Here is a 13,199-nt window from a genome sequence, read left to right as displayed (position 1 = left end):
TTACCAGTCCAAATTCAATGAACAAACATTTCTGTCACTTTGAAGTGATTTTCTATTCATCCATTGGGACTGGGAGGGTAAATTTTCATTTTTGAATGTCAACGGCCATATCACGTAGAACGCACCTGGTCTCGTCAGCTCCCAGAAGTTAAGTTACGTCGAGTCCCGTTAGTACTTGGAAGGGTGACCGCTTGGGAATACGGGATGTCGTTGGCGATGAATAGTTTGTTTTCAATAAAAAATTTCTTGAAATTTTTTTTCAATAACGATGGTTACCAGTCCAATTTCGTAGATGAAACATTTCAATGCCTTAGAGATAGGTTCAATTCATCTATAAGAATGATTCTGGATCAATTCCATTGAGAGTTTGTCAAATTTTATCGCGTTTTTTAATCGTGATGGTTACCAGTCCAAATTCGTAGATCAAAAATTTCAATGACATAGGGATAGGTTCAATTCATCTATAGGAATGATTCTGGATGAATTTCATTGCGAGTTTTTCAAAGTTGATCGCGCTTTTTATTCGCGATGGTTACCAGTCCAAATTCAATGAACAAACATTTCTGTCACTTTGAAGTGATTTTCTATTCATCCATTGGGACTGGGAGGGTAAATTTTCATTTTTGAATGTCAACGGCCATATCACGTAGAACGCACCTGGTCTCGTCAGCTCCCAGAAGTTAAGTTACGTCGAGTCCCGTTAGTACTTGGAAGGGTGACCGCTTGGGAATACGGGATGTCGTTGGCGATGAATAGTTTGTTTTCAATAAAAAATTTCTTGAAATTTTTTTTCAATAACGATGGTTACCAGTCCAATTTCGTAGATGAAACATTTCAATGCCTTAGAGATAGGTTCAATTCATCTATAAGAATGATTCTGGATCAATTCCATTGAGAGTTTGTCAAATTTTATCGCGTTTTTTAATCGTGATGGTTACCAGTCCAAATTCGTAGATCAAAAATTTCAATGACATAGGGATAGGTTCAATTCATCTATAGGAATGATTCTGGATGAATTTCATTGCGAGTTTTTCAAAGTTGATCGCGCTTTTTATTCGCGATGGTTACCAGTCCAAATTCAATGAACAAACATTTCTGTCACTTTGAAGTGATTTTCTATTCATCCATTGGGACTGGGAGGGTAAATTTTCATTTTTGAATGTCAACGGCCATATCACGTAGAACGCACCTGGTCTCGTCAGCTCCCAGAAGTTAAGTTACGTCGAGTCCCGTTAGTACTTGGAAGGGTGACCGCTTGGGAATACGGGATGTCGTTGGCGATGAATAGTTTGTTTTCAATAAAAAATTTCTTGAAATTTTTTTTCAATAACGATGGTTACCAGTCCAATTTCGTAGATGAAACATTTCAATGCCTTAGAGATAGGTTCAATTCATCTATAAGAATGATTCTGGATCAATTCCATTGAGAGTTTGTTAAATTTTATCGCGTTTTTTAATCGTGATGGTTACCAGTCCAAATTCGTAGATCAAAAATTTCAATGACATAGGGATAGGTTCAATTCATCTATAGGAATGATTCTGGATGAATTTCATTGCGAGTTTTTCAAAGTTGATCGCGCTTTTTATTCGCGATGGTTACCAGTCCAAATTCAATGAACAAACATTTCTGTCACTTTGAAGTGATTTTCTATTCATCCATTGGGACTGGGAGGGTAAATTTTAATTTTTGAATGTCAACGGCCATATCACGTAGAACGCACCTGGTCTCGTCAGCTCCCAGAAGTTAGGTTACGTCGAGTTCCGTTAGTACTTGGAAGGGTGACCGCTTGGGAATACGGGATGTCGTTGGCGATGGATAGTTTGTTTTCAATAACAAATTTCTTGACATTTTTTTTCAATCACGATGGTTACCAGTCCAATTTCGTAGATGAAACATTTCAATGCCTTAGAGATAGGTTCAATTCATCTATAAGAATGATTCTGGATCAATTCCATTGAGAGTTTGTCAAATTTTATCGCGTTTTTTAATCGTGATGGTTACCAGTCCAAATTCGTAGATCAAAAATTTCAATGACATAGGGATAGGTTCAATTCATCTATAGGAATGATTCTGGATGAATTTCATTGCGAGTTTTTCAAAGTTGATCGCGCTTTTTATTCGCGATGGTTACCAGTCCAAATTCAATGAACAAACATTTCTGTCACTTTGAAGTGATTTTCTATTCATCCATTGGGACTGGGAGGGTAAATTTTCATTTTTGAATGTCAACGGCCATATCACGTAGAACGCACCTGGTCTCGTCAGCTCCCAGAAGTTAGGTTACGTCGAGTTCCGTTAGTACTTGGAAGGGTGACCGCTTGGGAATACGGGATGTCGTTGGCGATGGATAGTTTGTTTTCAATAACAAATTTCTTGACATTTTTTTTCAATCACGATGGTTACCAGTCCAATTTCGTAGATGAAACATTTCAATGCCTTAGAGATAGGTTCAATTCATCTATAAGAATGATTCTGGATCAATTCCATTGAGAGTTTGTCAAATTTTATCGCGTTATTAATCGTGATGGTTACCAGTCCAAATTCGTAGATCAAAAATTTCAATGACATAGGGATAGGTTCAATTCATCTATAGGAATGATTCTGGATTAATTTCATTGCGAGTTTTTCAAAGTTGATCGCGCTTTTTATTCGCGATGGTTACCAGTCCAAATTCAATGAACAAACATTTCTGTCACTTTGAAGTGATTTTCTATTCATCCATTGGGACTGGGAGGGTAAATTTTCATTTTTGAATGTCAACGGCCATATCACGTAGAACGCACCTGGTCTCGTCAGCTCCCAGAAGTTAAGTTACGTCGAGTCCCGTTAGTACTTGGAAGGGTGACCGCTTGGGAATACGGGATGTCGTTGGCGATGGATAGTTTGTTTTCAATAACAAATTTCTTGACATTTTTTTTCAATCACGATGGTTACCAGTCCAATTTCGTAGATGAAACATTTCAATGCCTTAGAGATAGGTTCAATTCATCTATAAGAATGATTCTGGATCAATTCCATTGAGAGTTTGTCAAATTTTATCGCGTTTTTTAATCGTGATGGTTACCAGTCCAAATTCGTAGATCAAAAATTTCAATGACATAGGGATAGGTTCAATTCATCTATAGGAATGATTCTGGATGAATTTCATTGCGAGTTTTTCAAAGTTGATCGCGCTTTTTATTCGCGATGGTTACCAGTCCAAATTCAATGAACAAACATTTCTGTCACTTTGAAGTGATTTTCTATTCATCCATTGGGACTGGGAGGGTAAATTTTCATTTTTGAATGTCAACGGCCATATCACGTAGAACGCACCTGGTCTCGTCAGCTCCCAGAAGTTAAGTTACGTCGAGTCCCGTTAGTACTTGGAAGGGTGACCGCTTGGGAATACGGGATGTCGTTGGCGATGGATAGTTTGTTTTCAATAACAAATTTCTTGACATTTTTTTTCAATCACGATGGTTACCAGTCCAATTTCGTAGATGAAACATTTCAATGCCTTAGAGATAGGTTCAATTCATCTATAAGAATGATTCTGGATCAATTCCATTGAGAGTTTGTCAAATTTTATCGCGTTTTTTAATCGTGATGGTTACCAGTCCAAATTCGTAGATCAAAAATTTCAATGACATAGGGATAGGTTCAATTCATCTATAGGAATGATTCTGGATGAATTTCATTGCGAGTTTTTCAAAGTTGATCGCGCTTTTTATTCGCGATGGTTACCAGTCCAAATTCAATGAACAAACATTTCTGTCACTTTGAAGTGATTTTCTATTCATCCATTGGGACTGGGAGGGTAAATTTTCATTTTTGAATGTCAACGGCCATATCACGTAGAACGCACCTGGTCTCGTCAGCTCCCAGAAGTTAGGTTACGTCGAGTTCCGTTAGTACTTGGAAGGGTGACCGCTTGGGAATACGGGATGTCGTTGGCGATGGATAGTTTGTTTTCAATAACAAATTTCTTGAAATTTTTTTTCAATCACGATGGTTACCAGTCCAATTTCGTAGATGAAACATTTCAATGCCTTAGAGATAGGTTCAATTCATCTATAAGAATGATTCTGGATCAATTCCATTGAGAGTTTGTCAAATTTTATCGCGTTATTAATCGTGATGGTTACCAGTCCAAATTCGTAAATCAAAAATTTCAATGACATAGGGATAGGTTCAATTCATCTATAGGAATGATTCTGGATGAATTTCATTGCGAGTTTTTCAAAGTTGATCGCGCTTTTTATTCGCGATGGTTACCAGTCCAAATTCAATGAACAAACATTTCTGTCACTTTGAAGTGATTTTCTATTCATCCATTGGGACTGGGAGGGTAAATTTTCATTTTTGAATGTCAACGGCCATATCACGTAGAACGCACCTGGTCTCGTCAGCTCCCAGAAGTTAAGTTACGTCGAGTCCCGTTAGTACTTGGAAGGGTGACCGCTTGGGAATACGGGATGTCGTTGGCGATGGATAGTTTGTTTTCAATAACAAATTTCTTGACATTTTTTTTCAATCACGATGGTTACCAGTCCAATTTCGTAGATGAAACATTTCAATGCCTTAGAGATAGGTTCAATTCATCTATAAGAATGATTCTGGATCAATTCCATTGAGAGTTTGTCAAATTTTATCGCGTTTTTTAATCGTGATGGTTACCAGTCCAAATTCGTAGATCAAAAATTTCAATGACATAGGGATAGGTTCAATTCATCTATAGGAATGATTCTGGATGAATTTCATTGCGAGTTTTTCAAAGTTGATCGCGCTTTTTATTCGCGATGGTTACCAGTCCAAATTCAATGAACAAACATTTCTGTCACTTTGAAGTGATTTTCTATTCATCCATTGGGACTGGGAGGGTAAATTTTCATTTTTGAATGTCAACGGCCATATCACGTAGAACGCACCTGGTCTCGTCAGCTCCCAGAAGTTAAGTTACGTCGAGTCCCGTTAGTACTTGGAAGGGTGACCGCTTGGGAATACGGGATGTCGTTGGCGATGGATAGTTTGTTTTCAATAACAAATTTCTTGACATTTTTTTTCAATCACGATGGTTACCAGTCCAATTTCGTAGATGAAACATTTCAATGCCTTAGAGATAGGTTCAATTCATCTATAAGAATGATTCTGGATCAATTCCATTGAGAGTTTGTCAAATTTTATCGCGTTTTTTAATCGTGATGGTTACCAGTCCAAATTCGTAGATCAAAAATTTCAATGACATAGGGATAGGTTCAATTCATCTATAGGAATGATTCTGGATGAATTTCATTGCGAGTTTTTCAAAGTTGATCGCGCTTTTTATTCGCGATGGTTACCAGTCCAAATTCAATGAACAAACATTTCTGTCACTTTGAAGTGATTTTCTATTCATCCATTGGGACTGGGAGGGTAAATTTTCATTTTTGAATGTCAACGGCCATATCACGTAGAACGCACCTGGTCTCGTCAGCTCCCAGAAGTTAAGTTACGTCGAGTCCCGTTAGTACTTGGAAGGGTGACCGCTTGGGAATACGGGATGTCGTTGGCGATGGATAGTTTGTTTTCAATAACAAATTTCTTGACATTTTTTTTCAATCACGATGGTTACCAGTCCAATTTCGTAGATGAAACATTTCAATGCCTTAGAGATAGGTTCAATTCATCTATAAGAATGATTCTGGATCAATTCCATTGAGAGTTTGTCAAATTTTATCGCGTTTTTTAATCGTGATGGTTACCAGTCCAAATTCGTAGATCAAAAATTTCAATGACATAGGGATAGGTTCAATTCATCTATAGGAATGATTCTGGATGAATTTCATTGCGAGTTTTTCAAAGTTGATCGCGCTTTTTATTCGCGATGGTTACCAGTCCAAATTCAATGAACAAACATTTCTGTCACTTTGAAGTGATTTTCTATTCATCCATTGGGACTGGGAGGGTAAATTTTCATTTTTGAATGTCAACGGCCATATCACGTAGAACGCACCTTGTCTCGTCAGCTCCCAGAAGTTAGGTTACGTCGAGTTCCGTTAGTACTTGGAAGGGTGACCGCTTGGGAATACGGGATGTCGTTGGCGATGGATAGTTTGTTTTCAATAACAAATTTCTTGAAATTTTTTTTCAATCACGATGGTTACCAGTCCAATTTCGTAGATGAAACATTTCAATGCCTTAGAGATAGGTTCAATTCATCTATAAGAATGATTCTGGATCAATTCCATTGAGAGTTTGTCAAATTTTATCGCGTTATTAATCGTGATGGTTACCAGTCCAAATTCGTAGATCAAAAATTTCAATGACATAGGGATAGGTTCAATTCATCTATAGGAATGATTCTGGATGAATTTCATTGCGAGTTTTTCAAAGTTGATCGCGCTTTTTATTCGCGATGGTTACCAGTCCAAATTCAATGAACAAACATTTCTGTCACTTTGAAGTGATTTTCTATTCATCCATTGGGACTGGGAGGGTAAATTTTCATTTTTGAATGTCAACGGCCATATCACGTAGAACGCACCTGGTCTCGTCAGCTCCCAGAAGTTAAGTTACGTCGAGTCCCGTTAGTACTTGGAAGGGTGACCGCTTGGGAATACGGGATGTCGTTGGCGATGGATAGTTTGTTTTCAATAACAAATTTCTTGACATTTTTTTTCAATCACGATGGTTACCAGTCCAATTTCGTAGATGAAACATTTCAATGCCTTAGAGATAGGTTCAATTCATCTATAAGAATGATTCTGGATCAATTCCATTGAGAGTTTGTCAAATTTTATCGCGTTTTTTAATCGTGATGGTTACCAGTCCAAATTCGTAGATCAAAAATTTCAATGACATAGGGATAGGTTCAATTCATCTATAGGAATGATTCTGGATGAATTTCATTGCGAGTTTTTCAAAGTTGATCGCGCTTTTTATTCGCGATGGTTACCAGTCCAAATTCAATGAACAAACATTTCTGTCACTTTGAAGTGATTTTCTATTCATCCATTGGGACTGGGAGGGTAAATTTTCATTTTTGAATGTCAACGGCCATATCACGTAGAACGCACCTGGTCTCGTCAGCTCCCAGAAGTTAAGTTACGTCGAGTCCCGTTAGTACTTGGAAGGGTGACCGCTTGGGAATACGGGATGTCGTTGGCGATGGATAGTTTGTTTTCAATAACAAATTTCTTGACATTTTTTTTCAATCACGATGGTTACCAGTCCAATTTCGTAGATGAAACATTTCAATGCCTTAGAGATAGGTTCAATTCATCTATAAGAATGATTCTGGATCAATTCCATTGAGAGTTTGTCAAATTTTATCGCGTTTTTTAATCGTGATGGTTACCAGTCCAAATTCGTAGATCAAAAATTTCAATGACATAGGGATAGGTTCAATTCATCTATAGGAATGATTCTGGATGAATTTCATTGCGAGTTTTTCAAAGTTGATCGCGCTTTTTATTCGCGATGGTTACCAGTCCAAATTCAATGAACAAACATTTCTGTCACTTTGAAGTGATTTTCTATTCATCCATTGGGACTGGGAGGGTAAATTTTCATTTTTGAATGTCAACGGCCATATCACGTAGAACGCACCTGGTCTCGTCAGCTCCCAGAAGTTAAGTTACGTCGAGTCCCGTTAGTACTTGGAAGGGTGACCGCTTGGGAATACGGGATGTCGTTGGCGATGGATAGTTTGTTTTCAATAACAAATTTCTTGACATTTTTTTTCAATCACGATGGTTACCAGTCCAATTTCGTAGATGAAACATTTCAATGCCTTAGAGATAGGTTCAATTCATCTATAAGAATGATTCTGGATCAATTCCATTGAGAGTTTGTCAAATTTTATCGCGTTTTTTAATCGTGATGGTTACCAGTCCAAATTCGTAGATCAAAAATTTCAATGACATAGGGATAGGTTCAATTCATCTATAGGAATGATTCTGGATGAATTTCATTGCGAGTTTTTCAAAGTTGATCGCGCTTTTTATTCGCGATGGTTACCAGTCCAAATTCAATGAACAAACATTTCTGTCACTTTGAAGTGATTTTCTATTCATCCATTGGGACTGGGAGGGTAAATTTTCATTTTTGAATGTCAACGGCCATATCACGTAGAACGCACCTTGTCTCGTCAGCTCCCAGAAGTTAGGTTACGTCGAGTTCCGTTAGTACTTGGAAGGGTGACCGCTTGGGAATACGGGATGTCGTTGGCGATGGATAGTTTGTTTTCAATAACAAATTTCTTGAAATTTTTTTTCAATCACGATGGTTACCAGTCCAATTTCGTAGATGAAACATTTCAATGCCTTAGAGATAGGTTCAATTCATCTATAAGAATGATTCTGGATCAATTCCATTGAGAGTTTGTCAAATTTTATCGCGTTATTAATCGTGATGGTTACCAGTCCAAATTCGTAGATCAAAAATTTCAATGACATAGGGATAGGTTCAATTCATCTATAGGAATGATTCTGGATGAATTTCATTGCGAGTTTTTCAAAGTTGATCGCGCTTTTTATTCGCGATGGTTACCAGTCCAAATTCAATGAACAAACATTTCTGTCACTTTGAAGTGATTTTCTATTCATCCATTGGGACTGGGAGGGTAAATTTTCATTTTTGAATGTCAACGGCCATATCACGTAGAACGCACCTGGTCTCGTCAGCTCCCAGAAGTTAAGTTACGTCGAGTCCCGTTAGTACTTGGAAGGGTGACCGCTTGGGAATACGGGATGTCGTTGGCGATGGATAGTTTGTTTTCAATAACAAATTTCTTGACATTTTTTTTCAATCACGATGGTTACCAGTCCAATTTCGTAGATGAAACATTTCAATGCCTTAGAGATAGGTTCAATTCATCTATAAGAATGATTCTGGATCAATTCCATTGAGAGTTTGTCAAATTTTATCGCGTTTTTTAATCGTGATGGTTACCAGTCCAAATTCGTAGATCAAAAATTTCAATGACATAGGGATAGGTTCAATTCATCTATAGGAATGATTCTGGATGAATTTCATTGCGAGTTTTTCAAAGTTGATCGCGCTTTTTATTCGCGATGGTTACCAGTCCAAATTCAATGAACAAACATTTCTGTCACTTTGAAGTGATTTTCTATTCATCCATTGGGACTGGGAGGGTAAATTTTCATTTTTGAATGTCAACGGCCATATCACGTAGAACGCACCTTGTCTCGTCAGCTCCCAGAAGTTAGGTTACGTCGAGTTCCGTTAGTACTTGGAAGGGTGACCGCTTGGGAATACGGGATGTCGTTGGCGATGGATAGTTTGTTTTCAATAACAAATTTCTTGACATTTTTTTTCAATCACGATGGTTACCAGTCCAATTTCGTAGATGAAACATTTCAATGCCTTAGAGATAGGTTCAATTCATCTATAAGAATGATTCTGGATCAATTCCATTGAGAGTTTGTCAAATTTTATCGCGTTTTTTAATCGTGATGGTTACCAGTCCAAATTCGTAGATCAAAAATTTCAATGACATAGGGATAGGTTCAATTCATCTATAGGAATGATTCTGGATGAATTTCATTGCGAGTTTTTCAAAGTTGATCGCGCTTTTTATTCGCGATGGTTACCAGTCCAAATTCAATGAACAAACATTTCTGTCACTTTGAAGTGATTTTCTATTCATCCATTGGGACTGGGAGGGTAAATTTTCATTTTTGAATGTCAACGGCCATATCACGTAGAACGCACCTGGTCTCGTCAGCTCCCAGAAGTTAAGTTACGTCGAGTCCCGTTAGTACTTGGAAGGGTGACCGCTTGGGAATACGGGATGTCGTTGGCGATGGATAGTTTGTTTTCAATAACAAATTTCTTGACATTTTTTTTCAATCACGATGGTTACCAGTCCAATTTCGTAGATGAAACATTTCAATGCCTTAGAGATAGGTTCAATTCATCTATAAGAATGATTCTGGATCAATTCCATTGAGAGTTTGTCAAATTTTATCGCGTTTTTTAATCGTGATGGTTACCAGTCCAAATTCGTAGATCAAAAATTTCAATGACATAGGGATAGGTTCAATTCATCTATAGGAATGATTCTGGATGAATTTCATTGCGAGTTTTTCAAAGTTGATCGCGCTTTTTATTCGCGATGGTTACCAGTCCAAATTCAATGAACAAACATTTCTGTCACTTTGAAGTGATTTTCTATTCATCCATTGGGACTGGGAGGGTAAATTTTCATTTTTGAATGTCAACGGCCATATCACGTAGAACGCACCTGGTCTCGTCAGCTCCCAGAAGTTAAGTTACGTCGAGTCCCGTTAGTACTTGGAAGGGTGACCGCTTGGGAATACGGGATGTCGTTGGCGATGGATAGTTTGTTTTCAATAACAAATTTCTTGACATTTTTTTTCAATCACGATGGTTACCAGTCCAATTTCGTAGATGAAACATTTCAATGCCTTAGAGATAGGTTCAATTCATCTATAAGAATGATTCTGGATCAATTCCATTGAGAGTTTGTCAAATTTTATCGCGTTTTTTAATCGTGATGGTTACCAGTCCAAATTCGTAGATCAAAAATTTCAATGACATAGGGATAGGTTCAATTCATCTATAGGAATGATTCTGGATGAATTTCATTGCGAGTTTTTCAAAGTTGATCGCGCTTTTTATTCGCGATGGTTACCAGTCCAAATTCAATGAACAAACATTTCTGTCACTTTGAAGTGATTTTCTATTCATCCATTGGGACTGGGAGGGTAAATTTTCATTTTTGAATGTCAACGGCCATATCACGTAGAACGCACCTGGTCTCGTCAGCTCCCAGAAGTTAAGTTACGTCGAGTCCCGTTAGTACTTGGAAGGGTGACCGCTTGGGAATACGGGATGTCGTTGGCGATGGATAGTTTGTTTTCAATAACAAATTTCTTGACATTTTTTTTTCAATCACGATGGTTACCAGTCCAATTTCGTAGATGAAACATTTCAATGCCTTAGAGATAGGTTCAATTCATCTATAAGAATGATTCTGGATCAATTCCATTGAGAGTTTGTCAAATTTTATCGCGTTTTTTAATCGTGATGGTTACCAGTCCAAATTCGTAGATCAAAAATTTCAATGACATAGGGATAGGTTCAATTCATCTATAGGAATGATTCTGGATGAATTTCATTGCGAGTTTTTCAAAGTTGATCGCGCTTTTTATTCGCGATGGTTACCAGTCCAAATTCAATGAACAAACATTTCTGTCACTTTGAAGTGATTTTCTATTCATCCATTGGGACTGGGAGGGTAAATTTTCATTTTTGAATGTCAACGGCCATATCACGTAGAACGCACCTTGTCTCGTCAGCTCCCAGAAGTTAGGTTACGTCGAGTTCCGTTAGTACTTGGAAGGGTGACCGCTTGGGAATACGGGATGTCGTTGGCGATGGATAGTTTGTTTTCAATAACAAATTTCTTGAAATTTTTTTTCAATCACGATGGTTACCAGTCCAATTTCGTAGATGAAACATTTCAATGCCTTAGAGATAGGTTCAATTCATCTATAAGAATGATTCTGGATCAATTCCATTGAGAGTTTGTCAAATTTTATCGCGTTATTAATCGTGATGGTTACCAGTCCAAATTCGTAGATCAAAAATTTCAATGACATAGGGATAGGTTCAATTCATCTATAGGAATGATTCTGGATGAATTTCATTGCGAGTTTTTCAAAGTTGATCGCGCTTTTTATTCGCGATGGTTACCAGTCCAAATTCAATGAACAAACATTTCTGTCACTTTGAAGTGATTTTCTATTCATCCATTGGGACTGGGAGGGTAAATTTTCATTTTTGAATGTCAACGGCCATATCACGTAGAACGCACCTGGTCTCGTCAGCTCCCAGAAGTTAAGTTACGTCGAGTCCCGTTAGTACTTGGAAGGGTGACCGCTTGGGAATACGGGATGTCGTTGGCGATGGATAGTTTGTTTTCAATAACAAATTTCTTGACATTTTTTTTCAATCACGATGGTTACCAGTCCAATTTCGTAGATGAAACATTTCAATGCCTTAGAGATAGGTTCAATTCATCTATAAGAATGATTCTGGATCAATTCCATTGAGAGTTTGTCAAATTTTATCGCGTTTTTTAATCGTGATGGTTACCAGTCCAAATTCGTAGATCAAAAATTTCAATGACATAGGGATAGGTTCAATTCATCTATAGGAATGATTCTGGATGAATTTCATTGCGAGTTTTTCAAAGTTGATCGCGCTTTTTATTCGCGATGGTTACCAGTCCAAATTCAATGAACAAACATTTCTGTCACTTTGAAGTGATTTTCTATTCATCCATTGGGACTGGGAGGGTAAATTTTCATTTTTGAATGTCAACGGCCATATCACGTAGAACGCACCTTGTCTCGTCAGCTCCCAGAAGTTAGGTTACGTCGAGTTCCGTTAGTACTTGGAAGGGTGACCGCTTGGGAATACGGGATGTCGTTGGCGATGGATAGTTTGTTTTCAATAACAAATTTCTTGACATTTTTTTTCAATCACGATGGTTACCAGTCCAATTTCGTAGATGAAACATTTCAATGCCTTAGAGATAGGTTCAATTCATCTATAAGAATGATTCTGGATCAATTCCATTGAGAGTTTGTCAAATTTTATCGCGTTTTTTAATCGTGATGGTTACCAGTCCAAATTCGTAGATCAAAAATTTCAATGACATAGGGATAGGTTCAATTCATCTATAGGAATGATTCTGGATGAATTTCATTGCGAGTTTTTCAAAGTTGATCGCGCTTTTTATTCGCGATGGTTACCAGTCCAAATTCAATGAACAAACATTTCTGTCACTTTGAAGTGATTTTCTATTCATCCATTGGGACTGGGAGGGTAAATTTTCATTTTTGAATGTCAACGGCCATATCACGTAGAACGCACCTGGTCTCGTCAGCTCCCAGAAGTTAAGTTACGTCGAGTCCCGTTAGTACTTGGAAGGGTGACCGCTTGGGAATACGGGATGTCGTTGGCGATGGATAGTTTGTTTTCAATAACAAATTTCTTGACATTTTTTTTTCAATCACGATGGTTACCAGTCCAATTTCGTAGATGAAACATTTCAATGCCTTAGAGATAGGTTCAATTCATCTATAAGAATGATTCTGGATCAATTCCATTGAGAGTTTGTCAAATTTTATCGCGTTTTTTAATCGTGATGGTTACCAGTCCAAATTCGTAGATCAAAAATTTC

At 37.6% G+C, this 13,199-nt stretch overlaps 25 pseudogenes; all 25 read left to right on the top strand.

The window, feature by feature from the left end:
- The first annotated feature begins 97 nt into the window (after window positions 1-97).
- On the top strand, window positions 98-216 carry LOC124316958 (annotated as a pseudogene).
- Window positions 217-629: 413 nt separating this feature from the next.
- LOC124316947 lies at window positions 630-748 on the top strand (annotated as a pseudogene).
- Window positions 749-1,161: 413 nt separating this feature from the next.
- LOC124316936 lies at window positions 1,162-1,280 on the top strand (annotated as a pseudogene).
- A 413-nt stretch (window positions 1,281-1,693) lies between these two features.
- Window positions 1,694-1,812, top strand: LOC124317063 (annotated as a pseudogene).
- A 413-nt stretch (window positions 1,813-2,225) lies between these two features.
- On the top strand, window positions 2,226-2,344 carry LOC124317062 (annotated as a pseudogene).
- A 412-nt stretch (window positions 2,345-2,756) lies between these two features.
- Window positions 2,757-2,875, top strand: LOC124316924 (annotated as a pseudogene).
- A 413-nt stretch (window positions 2,876-3,288) lies between these two features.
- LOC124316913 lies at window positions 3,289-3,407 on the top strand (annotated as a pseudogene).
- A 413-nt stretch (window positions 3,408-3,820) lies between these two features.
- On the top strand, window positions 3,821-3,939 carry LOC124317060 (annotated as a pseudogene).
- A 412-nt stretch (window positions 3,940-4,351) lies between these two features.
- Window positions 4,352-4,470, top strand: LOC124316901 (annotated as a pseudogene).
- Window positions 4,471-4,883: 413 nt separating this feature from the next.
- Window positions 4,884-5,002, top strand: LOC124316889 (annotated as a pseudogene).
- Window positions 5,003-5,415: 413 nt separating this feature from the next.
- LOC124316877 lies at window positions 5,416-5,534 on the top strand (annotated as a pseudogene).
- Window positions 5,535-5,947: 413 nt separating this feature from the next.
- Window positions 5,948-6,066, top strand: LOC124317092 (annotated as a pseudogene).
- A 412-nt stretch (window positions 6,067-6,478) lies between these two features.
- On the top strand, window positions 6,479-6,597 carry LOC124317591 (annotated as a pseudogene).
- A 413-nt stretch (window positions 6,598-7,010) lies between these two features.
- On the top strand, window positions 7,011-7,129 carry LOC124317580 (annotated as a pseudogene).
- Window positions 7,130-7,542: 413 nt separating this feature from the next.
- Window positions 7,543-7,661, top strand: LOC124317568 (annotated as a pseudogene).
- Window positions 7,662-8,074: 413 nt separating this feature from the next.
- Window positions 8,075-8,193, top strand: LOC124317091 (annotated as a pseudogene).
- Window positions 8,194-8,605: 412 nt separating this feature from the next.
- LOC124317556 lies at window positions 8,606-8,724 on the top strand (annotated as a pseudogene).
- A 413-nt stretch (window positions 8,725-9,137) lies between these two features.
- Window positions 9,138-9,256, top strand: LOC124317090 (annotated as a pseudogene).
- Window positions 9,257-9,669: 413 nt separating this feature from the next.
- Window positions 9,670-9,788, top strand: LOC124317545 (annotated as a pseudogene).
- Window positions 9,789-10,201: 413 nt separating this feature from the next.
- On the top strand, window positions 10,202-10,320 carry LOC124317533 (annotated as a pseudogene).
- Window positions 10,321-10,733: 413 nt separating this feature from the next.
- On the top strand, window positions 10,734-10,852 carry LOC124317521 (annotated as a pseudogene).
- Window positions 10,853-11,266: 414 nt separating this feature from the next.
- Window positions 11,267-11,385, top strand: LOC124317089 (annotated as a pseudogene).
- Window positions 11,386-11,797: 412 nt separating this feature from the next.
- Window positions 11,798-11,916, top strand: LOC124317510 (annotated as a pseudogene).
- A 413-nt stretch (window positions 11,917-12,329) lies between these two features.
- On the top strand, window positions 12,330-12,448 carry LOC124317088 (annotated as a pseudogene).
- A 413-nt stretch (window positions 12,449-12,861) lies between these two features.
- Window positions 12,862-12,980, top strand: LOC124317499 (annotated as a pseudogene).
- The last annotated feature ends 219 nt before the right edge of the window (window positions 12,981-13,199 follow it).

Source organism: Daphnia pulicaria, unplaced genomic scaffold, assembly GCF_021234035.1.
Source record: "Daphnia pulicaria isolate SC F1-1A unplaced genomic scaffold, SC_F0-13Bv2 h1tg000057l, whole genome shotgun sequence".
Lineage (NCBI taxonomy): Eukaryota > Metazoa > Arthropoda > Branchiopoda > Diplostraca > Daphniidae > Daphnia > Daphnia pulicaria.
The sequence above is the reverse complement of the archived record's forward strand: the minus strand, read 5'-3'. Positions and strand labels throughout refer to the sequence as shown.